The 10,350-nt window shown below is 42.0% G+C and overlaps 1 pseudogene; it reads left to right on the top strand.

Moving 5' to 3' along the window:
- The first annotated feature begins 1,249 nt into the window (after nucleotides 1-1,249).
- On the top strand, nucleotides 1,250-9,637 carry LOC143414922 (histone H1 pseudogene; annotated as a pseudogene).
- The last annotated feature ends 713 nt before the right edge of the window (nucleotides 9,638-10,350 follow it).

Genomic DNA, 10,350 nt, shown 5'->3' with positions numbered 1-10,350 from the left:
TGTGTGCGGGCAGGCAGAGAGGAGGATCCAAACGCAGGACTCAGACACTAACTTGAAACTCAAAGACCTCAGCTTTATTGCTGGTACGAAAGCAAAACATGAAGTGAACATGGACTATGGAGAACAGAAACACACAGGCATAATCTGATGGTACGACGCGACACCGAGCATGGGAAAACACAGGGCTTAAATACACAGGGTAGTAATGAGGGAATGGGCAACAGAAGGAAGACACAGCTGGGGGAGATCAGGGCTAACGAGACGGGGGCGCTAAGCTGCACACTAACATAAGACAAAGACTTTCACAATAAGACAGGAAACAAGAAGTACTAAACCAGATGCAGACATGACACTGAGAGACAGACTAGACACTGAACAGAAACTGTAATACACATGAGAACCCAAAACCTAAGAACTGATCCCTCACCAAGAATAACAGAAACAGATCTATAATGATAATAATAAACAAAGCACCAGAACATCAGAAAACAATCCATAATGCAAAAATAAACCAAAACATAATAAACTCAAAATACTGGGTCCAACGGACCCAGAACCGTGACACATCTCAAAGAACTACCACAAAGAAATTGTGACAGATAACAACGTGGATTCACTGATACTGTGTGCACTGAAAAAGATCATTGACTATGGAGAGGACTACCTGAATGACCAGGATATGAATGATTGAATGAATGGTCCAGGAGGACGATATTTCGTCCCACTATATACTTGAGTGTATATTGTTGGGTTGAATAATCCTGGCCTGTAACAAATGTTTGAGGGGGATAGAAAATGTAAATGCTCAGTTACTCTTCAGGTTATTTTGCTTTGCTGTTATTACAATCATAATCACACAAAAAGTGAATTTCATCAGAAACTTTATTGTACTGATTTTTGTCTTGTTTTTATTTTATTTCACTTTTTTTTCTTTCGTAAATTAAATCCAAATAACCTTCACAGAAAATCAATATGTACTTTTCGTTATTTACTGTATATTCAAAATGGTAACTGCATGAAGAATGACACATATATGCTTGTAACCTGTTGCCTGCTGTGTAACTCAAATAAATCATTTCAACCCTCGATGTGAGACTGTCCTCTGTGAATCAGTGATTTCTTGTTTTCTAAACTGTAATGAGAGTTTAGAAGCGGAAGAGGATGGATAGATATTTAATGACTTAGGTTATCAACCCATACAAGCATCCAGGTAATTATACAAGTCCAAATTAGGACTTGTATATGTTAGAGTTTGTATTGTTGATTGTCATTTATGCTTAGAAATATTTAACCATAGATGCTTAGAGGTGTATAATCAATTGTGTAGTGATAAGTTGTGTGATCTTTAACAGGCTACAGAGGCTTGGTGTGCATTCCACACTAGAATGCACACCTACATCCTGGGAGCACGGGAAGAGGTCGCATCTTGTCTTAATTGTTTTATGGTAGGATTAACGTAGCTACGTCTGTTCTAGTCTAAGTGCTTTTCTGTTTAGATGAACTGCTGGACTTCCTCACCGGGGGGGGGTCTAGTCTACCCTCCTCCTGACCAAGGATGTTTGACCCTTTGATCAGCGCGCACACACACACACACACAGTATTCTTTGTTCACATGTATACCTATGTAAGATGTTATATGTTAATGACCCTATGCATATTCATGTAACCACAATAAAAGGAGTGCTGTGGGGAAACCTGGCTGAGAGTCTGACAGTGGTCAAGTGGTGGAACGACGCTTGGCTCCAGCCAGGTCTCCCTCATGCATGAGTAACCAGAGAACTTTGGTGCCTTGAGTCTTGCTTTTTGCTGCGTAGCAGATTGTCCTTAACGTTCCAGCGAATAGGTTTATGCTACAAACCTATCATTAATTGGTCCTTCGAGAGCCGGATCCCTGGAGTCGACGTTCACCGAGGGGAAAAGAGACACACCGAAAGACTGACGTCAGCCAGGACTTATAGAGGTCCTGCAACAAAGTCCTGAGGCGTGAGAATTCGTCATCGGGCCGGTGGATTAGCAGTCTGTTTTTTTTCTCCTCGATGGATGGCGATTGATGGGATTCGGGACTGACGCTACACGCAATAAGCAACTCCAAGTAAGAAAAAAAAAAAAAAAAAAAAAAAAGTTTATAGCTATAATTACGTCTTCGCCGCTCAGTGGGGTGTTGCCCGTGGCCGCTCAGTGGGGCTAAAATTCGCCGTCTAAGTGGGGCGATGTACAAGGCCGCTCAGTGGGGTTTTTTGTACAGAAGCATTAAGTCGCAGAGTTGCGCAGTTCGAACTTTTTTTGGTTCGCCGTCTTAGTGGGGCGAAATACAGACCGCTGTGTGGGGTACTGTAGTGAGTTCTCCACCGCTCAGTGGGGTGTTGAGAAGTTCCGCGGGGTCCAGATTGTGCTGGACAGTAGGCCTATTTTGTGTTGTTTTTGTTGTCGTCGTCGTTGTTGTTGTGTGGGTGTGTGCGGAGCAGAACATGTGGTCTGTGACACCGACTGTTGTTGTTATCATGGGTTTCTATGCAACCAAGAGTGAGTCGGAGGGAGACAGACGTTTGTGCTGGACTTTGCTCCTGGCAGCACAAAGTATTTATGTAAAAAAGAGAGAGAGCGATGGCTCCTTAGCTGCGCGGGTTCACGCGAGCGAGGTCACGCGGGTTTCACGCGGACCTGAGCCGTGCGGTTAATCGCAGGCTTATAAATGGAAGAGATTAAGATGTTAAGAAGTTTTCAGAAAACACACCAGCCTTGAAGAGCGTGTGGAGAAGGCCAGTCCACAGCACTTAAGATATGCTCTGGTGAATGGCTTTCCCCCCACCCCTTGCTGACACAATGTTTATTCTTTAGCTTGCCCTGATCGACAACAGCCTGTGTGCCAGACCATAGATTTAATTTAGGTGGATAGTTGTTAAAAGTAATCTACATTAAGCTTGTGGTTGCTCAAATTCAGTACAATGACATATGAGGTGAAGTGTTATAGATAAATATTTAAGCTAATGAAGTGCATAGAGGCACTTGACCTGTGTGGAAGACTGTCGTCTTATTATGAACCATTGTTGAGATATACAGCACACCTGTGAAAACAACTAATATGCTCAACCCTGTATGAAAACATCTAAAAGTACATGATGGAGGAGCTGTGTTGAATATGAAAGTGTAAGACTTTGCCGCTGTGGGCAGAGCATGCAACTACTGTGTGATGTTGCGTTGCAGTTTTTTTTTTTCTCTTCTGAGCTGATGAGCAGGCTACACATTATCAGATCGAGAGCTGTCTGAGAACTACTCTAAGAGAGGGAAACAGCACTATGTTAACTGTGATAACTGGAGTGTGCAGCGTTTCCATGAGCAGTTTTCCTTAATCTTGACTCTTGTGTGTGGAGTGTTCATAGCATCAGCATCATGTTTTTGTTTATTTGTTTTGTTGGGTTGGAAATAAATAAACGTGTGATCATGCCTATGGATCACCATGGCACATATCTCCAGCCATATGATTTATTTATGCAGCTGACAAAGTGAGTGTGAATGTGTCTGACGTCACAGTGTTTTTGTGCGCTGTGTAAAAGTAATTGCCTTTGATCGTGAGTGAGAGCGGTGATTCTGCAGATCACCAGCTATTGTAAAGAAGAAGAAAAAAAAGGGTGAAAAAGAGAATGAACTTATATTGTAGATGAAAAAGAAAAATCATAGGATAAAGGTTTTGTGTTGATCAGCCAAAAACATCTACAATTTCATTTTCTGCTTTTAAGAAAAGACTGTTCACAAAAACACAGAGAGAGAGAGAGATGTGTGTTGATTAAGCAGTGATGATAATAATGAACATGTTTTAGTTTGTCACTTTCAGGTGAAAAGCAGACCTGAATCAATTTTCCACATGCAGCGGTCGGAAGAAAGTTATAGTTTAACATCATTGGAAACATGCAGGCCAAGTTTCTGGCTGACTTATTTACAGTGCCATGTGTTTCTCAACCTCACAAGCGAGCTCACTCCTCCCTGAAGATAAGGAATGCAGCTCCATGATAAAGAGACAGCAGCAAGTCCTGAGCACAAAAAGTCCCAGCAAAGCAGCAGCAATGTGGATAAACAGCAACAGCAGAAGAAAGCAAACCCATCTTCCTGTCTGATTGGATGAATTCCACGGAGGGGCGAGCAAGATGGCGGTGGCAGCATGTTGAAATGCTCAAAAAGGACTGAGTGACTCGGGCAAGCCACATGCAGCTAGCATGCTGGCTAGCGACATGAAAGAAATGGACCCTTCATGATGCGTTCAACATGCCAGCGCTGTGGTGGGAAAGGCTCCATCATAAACACGCCCTGCGCCGAGGTTCAGGCCAAGAAGAAGAAGACGATGACTTCCAGGCCCAAGAAGGTCAGCCTCAGCGTGGGCGAGCTGATTGTGAAAGCCGTGGCCGCTTCCAAGGAGCGCAACGGCCTGTCCGTGGCCGCTCTCAAGAAGGCTCTGGCTGCCGGAGGCTACGATGTGGACAAGAACAAGGCCCGTGTCAAGACCGCCATCAAGAGTCTGGTGGCGAAGGGCACTCTGGTGCAGACCAAGGGCACCGGGGCCTCCGGATCCTTCAAGATGAACAGGGTTACTGAGACCAAAGCTAAGACGCCCGCCGCGGCCAAAGCCAAGAAACCGGCAGCAGCTGCTAAGAAGTCGCCCAGGAAGGCAGCAGCAGCAGCACTTCAGCCACTAGCACGAAGTCAACCGCATCAGAGGACAATAGTGAGAGTGGCTGTGACTTCACTGTGCATGTGAAGAAAACGTTTGAGGAGAACTGAACAGTTGGAGTTTGACATTTGCCACCTGTGGAGTAAAATGTCAAGAAGAGACAGTGGGACACAGGACAAAGCTGAAGGAGAACTGCCGGCTATTGGACTGTTGAAGTGGGAGAGGACAACAGAGAGAGAAGACTAGGTGAGAACGCATAGGAATTATTTAATGTGGGAAATCAAAATTTGGGTTAGCAAACCTGGGGAAAAGAAAACTGACTGCTTAAGTTGGAAAATTGAGACTGAGTCTGAAACATTGCGAAAATAGAAACATATACAAAATCACACACACACAAGCAGAACATGCATTAACCCTACTAACAATTCCAAACACAAAATGACTCATGAAGACTCATAGCACATTAGTTAAGAAATGATTAAATAATAGCAGAGAAATGTGTAGGAAAGGCAGCTTTAAGAACATGCTCTGCTGGAGATGCAGCTCCACAGACATGCATTAGACCTGCCTAATAACACAAACACCCATGCAATGAAAATTAGCTTGTTATCTTTCATCAGTGTTAAAATAGTGTCAATTTAGCAGACACTTGTTATTAAATACTGAATTTATCCAATGCAAAAAATTGACTCTCCAGGTTGCAGGACAACAGTTTAACTTTTGTGGGAAAAAAGATCCTGGTTTGACCAACCAGTGATCAGACAATAAATTTAGTTGTTAAAATGGTAAATTGGGAGAAGCTTCCTGCTTGATTAATGCAGCACATGTAATTTACTGTATGAGGGAAATTGTCTTTTGTGATACTATTTTGAACATGCTTTTCTGTCGTCCTGTCAACTTAGTGGGTTAATAGTTGATATGCAAATTAGTTGATCGGTTTTAGATTAATGAAAGGTGACTGAATTCTAGTACGAGTGAATGAGATGTGTTGGAGTTGTTGTGTGTTGAGTGGAGACTCTAAAACACTGAGTTTCCTGCTTTGATGTGCGAGTGAATCCTGTATTTAGATACACAACTCTGAATACGTCAGAACAGACTGTTTTGTGAAGTGCATGACAGCATGTCACATGTTTTATGATGAAGGGAAAAAAGGAAAACTGAATAAAATAGATCTGTGGCTTAAATGAGTGAAGAGCACAGACCTGGGGATTAAACTCCTAGCTAATAAGGCATTAAGGTTATGTTGTTTTGTGCAGCTGATGGTTGATTTGGAGTGAATCTAGCTGATGATTTTTCTTTTGTTGTGAAGTTGAGCCTGCCGATTAGTATGATGGTATGATAAACCATGCTAATGGTATGATTTACCCTCCTGAGATGAGGAGTTTGTGTCATGACTTAACAAGGCCTTTTTATTTTGATACTTTCACAGTGCACTGAAAGTTTTGTTTGATAATCTCTGTTATTTTTCATTTTTATCTTTTGAACAGGCACTGATTTTGTTTGTCTATTTTCTTTTCTTTAAGCAGATCTGCACGTCGGGAATTAAAAATGCTACACGTCGTCGAGAAAATTGTGTCAAGTGAGTTCTCCACATTTAAATGGACTCTGGAGAAAGCCACTTATTTGGGACAATTATTAAATTACAGTCCCAGTCCAAAAGGATTCAGCGATGTAATCCAAACTAAAGTTCTTCTTTTTCTTTTTGAAATGACGTCATTTTGCTGAGAGTGGAAACTAAATGCGACGATAGGTTCCACTATCAGCAAAGAAAGAAAGAATGAATGCATGAATGAGTGAGTGAAAGGAAAACAAACTGACTGACTGGTAAAAGCTGACAAAAGCTGACAAGACTTTACTGATGTAACACGACTGTGTGAAGTTGACCCCCGCCTGGCAGGGGTGCAGATGAGTCTGTGTGTGCTTCCCTTTACAGAAGCAGAAAGATGACAGCAACACTCGAGGTTGCGTGATGATTTAACATTTTAAATGCCATTTTCTGTGTCTGTGAATTTACTATGTGTGTGTCATTCACTAGCTTGTGTGCTCACAGAGATAACTGTGACAAAGTATGCATACGCCTGCGCAAGCGCTAACATTTGCATTTTCGTTTTTACAGCATTACGGTTCTTCATGTGTTTGATCATGTGATTTATAGGAATACTGGCTAATGTTTCTCTACTACAAGATTTCTGGGTTTATGTGTGAAGAAAACTGTAGTTACAGGCTATATGTTGATGGAGAAATTAATATAGTTTGAGACATACTGTGATGAGACCAGTGTTACTTTTTCCACAGCGAGTGTTAACTTTATGGTGTTTTATGGCACCTCTGGAATGTGGATGGCCGACGCCTGCCCACCAGGATGGTCAATGTGTATTGCTAATGTTTGTTTTTCTGAGACTGCATTTAGAAGAATCAGCTGAAGCGGACAAGTGACATGAGTAAAACAAATAAGAGATTACGGTAATTATGGAATAGTTTATTATGGGCTCATTTGCTGGCCACTTTTGAACCCATAATAATAATATATGAGTGGAGTGACTTTGCTTAAGAGAAGCCACTGATTACATTAATGTTAACAGAGTACATGGGATAATCCATGTCTGAGGTGAATTAGGGTAATAGTTGTAGTTACTGATTTGAGAAAACCTGCACATGACACTTGTCTTGCTGATGTTGAATGCTTATTATTCTTATGATACAATTGTTTACAGGTATGAAGTTTGATTTCACTTCCAGATTTTGCTTTCCAGGCCGTGATGGTGTGTATACAGGCTCCTGGGAGAGCCAGGTGTTAAGCAAACTTAATATGCAACGCACGCTAACATCTTTTATTGCAGGGTTACGGAGCTACTCCGGAGGAGGTGCCCTGATGTTGCCTGGGACATGTTCTAGCTAATCTTTTTCTTTAAGACTGGAATCCAGGTTTGGTGAGTTGACGCATGGGTGTGTCCATGCGTCAAGAGGAGGGGTCCAAGGATTAACATTAAACAATGTTTTTTATTATTGTTGCAGTGATTTGTGTGATTAGCCGTTTTATTTACAAATACTAAACCTATGCAAGTGGTGCATCCATGTTCAGATGAGGCTTTGATGGCCTATAAGTGAAGTTCACTGAACTAAAGAATGTGGTTTGATGATTGTTGACATGCTCTCCAAATAGAAGTTTTTCTTCTTAGCAAGGAAATACAGGTGCAGCAGTAATCTCCTGAGAAATCTTCAGAGGCCCAGTGAGAAGCGCATAGCTGACAGGACCAGGCAGTGGTTGAGGTCAAAGATCAAGCTGGTTGGGGCCCATCATGAAATCAGACCTTGGAGCCACAGCAAGGACCATGAAACTGCCTGCAAAATAGAGGAGAGGATCGTCCACAAGATGGGAGCTGAGGCCAGGAGAGAGGCTTCAGGAGGATCAGAGATCATCTTCAGCACAGCAGACATCACACAGAGAGCTGTGCTACTGAGCTTCCAGGAGATTTTAAATAAAATGAAAGATTCAATATTGACGCTGAGGAAGACGACTAAGGTGTACGACGTGCTCTGCCTTAAACCTTCAGCAGCGTTGGAACATGAAAACTCGTGGGATGAGGGGAGCGTGCCAAGCTCCATCGACAGCGCAGAAGGAGTTCGAGGATGACATCATGATTCTGTGAAAGCACAGGAACCAGAAGCTATGGTGGTGATGACAGCAGTTTCCTATGAACATCACCTAATGCTGTGCCACTATACTGTGCATACGATGACACTCTGAAGGCTGCTGGGATCATAACAGCAGTAAGACAACTGAACCCTGCACCCTTTCCACAGAGGTGTTTCTCTGCAGAGCGTGGACAATGAAGGAGTCATAAATATCCCCCTCGCAGGATGAAGGCCTGAAGTGAGGTGATGGGAGGCCATAAAACTAGAGTGCTGAGAGGTCTGCAGCTTTGGAAATAGCTGAGACCCATGTTGACAAACAACAAAACTAACTGGTATGTTTGAATGTTTATTCTACATACATTTGGACTCTGGTCCTATGGACAACGAAACAACTAGAAGAGACATTCATGACGCCCTGCAGAACTCAAACCACTCTGCAGAGAGACATGTGATTTGCACACCCGGAGGAAGCATCACCAAGCTGAGATGTTTTTGACAATGTTACTTTCTTAGTTTCACTATTAAATTAACAATTTCTTTGGTTGCTCGTAAGATGCAGTTTGCCATGAGATGAGCTCAATGAATGGGATAACTGCTAATACATTTGTTGTACTGTGTAACTTTTACAGTAATTTAGGGTGATTTGACGTATGCTGAGTATAAAAATGTTTGCATTGAAACTGTCAGACATGAGGTATTCATAACTGGGAACTTTCTAGCATAAAGGTCAAAAACGGGGGAATGTTAGAGTTTGTATTGTTGATTGTCATTTATGCTTAGAAATATTTAACCATAGATGCTTAGAGGTGTATAATCAATTGTGTAGTGATAAGTTGTGTGATCTTTAACAGGCTACAGAGGCTTGGTGTGCATTCCACACTAGAATGCACACCTACATCCTGGGAGCACGGGAAGAGGTCGCATCTTGTCTTAATTGTTTTATGGTAGGATTAACGTAGCTACGTCTGTTCTAGTCTAAGTGCTTTTCTGTTTAGATGAACTGCTGGACTTCCTCACCGGGGGGGGTCTAGTCTACCCTCCTCCTGACCAAGGATGTTTGACCCTTTGATCAGCGCGCACACACACACACACACAGTATTCTTTGTTCACATGTATACCTATGTAAGATGTTATATGTTAATGACCCTATGCATATTCATGTAACCACAATAAAAGGAGTGCTGTGGGGAAACCTGGCTGAGAGTCTGACAGTGGTCAAGTGGTGGAACGACGCTTGGCTCCAGCCAGGTCTCCCTCATGCATGAGTAACCAGAGAACTTTGGTGCCTTGAGTCTTGCTTTTTGCTGCGTAGCAGATTGTCCTTAACGTTCCAGCGAATAGGTTTATGCTACAAACCTATCAGTATATGTCCTTAGTCTTAGTTGCTTTCCCAGTTTAGGTTTTGTTAGGTTAGTCTTTGTTTCCCTTTTCTTTTTTGCATTGTTTACCATAAATAAAGGCTCGTTTTTATTTCCATTCAGTCTGCGGTGTAGCGGCACATCCTTCTTTCTGACGTAAAGTTTCTGACTCATGCTTTTCTTAGATTACTTGTATGCCTTTCAGTAGCAAAAATACCAAAACACAAGCCCTTTGATGGAAATAAAGACTGAAAGAAATGTCTGATGGAAAAGGAAACACTGTGTTGTGCTGCTAAACTTTGAGGTTATAAGTCATCAGTGTTTAAATAAGAAAATGCCAAGAGGAGACTTGGAGCCCCGAGTCTGCATGCAAAACATGAAAACTCCATAGCAGTGATACTTGTTCCTACATAGGTGTAGGCTACTTATTCTTTCTTATGGTGCTTTGCTGTTCCAATAAAACAAGAAGAACTCATTTGAAAGCACATTTTTGTGATCCTGTGATCTCATTTGCTATATTCTCTTAATATCTTAGAGTTATTTCCAAGGGAAAGAATGTTTATGCTAGATTCTGTTTTAAATCAGGTTGTTATCTAAAAGTCACTCTCATAAAAGTGATTTTAGAGTAATGTGCAACAAATGTAATGTCTTCTTGATGCATTCTCAGTCATCCAGGTGAGTAAATCTCCAAAA

This window comes from Maylandia zebra, linkage group LG23, assembly GCF_041146795.1.
Source record: "Maylandia zebra isolate NMK-2024a linkage group LG23, Mzebra_GT3a, whole genome shotgun sequence".
NCBI classification, from domain to species: Eukaryota; Metazoa; Chordata; class Actinopteri; order Cichliformes; family Cichlidae; genus Maylandia; species Maylandia zebra.
The sequence above is the reverse complement of the archived record's forward strand: the minus strand, read 5'-3'. Positions and strand labels throughout refer to the sequence as shown.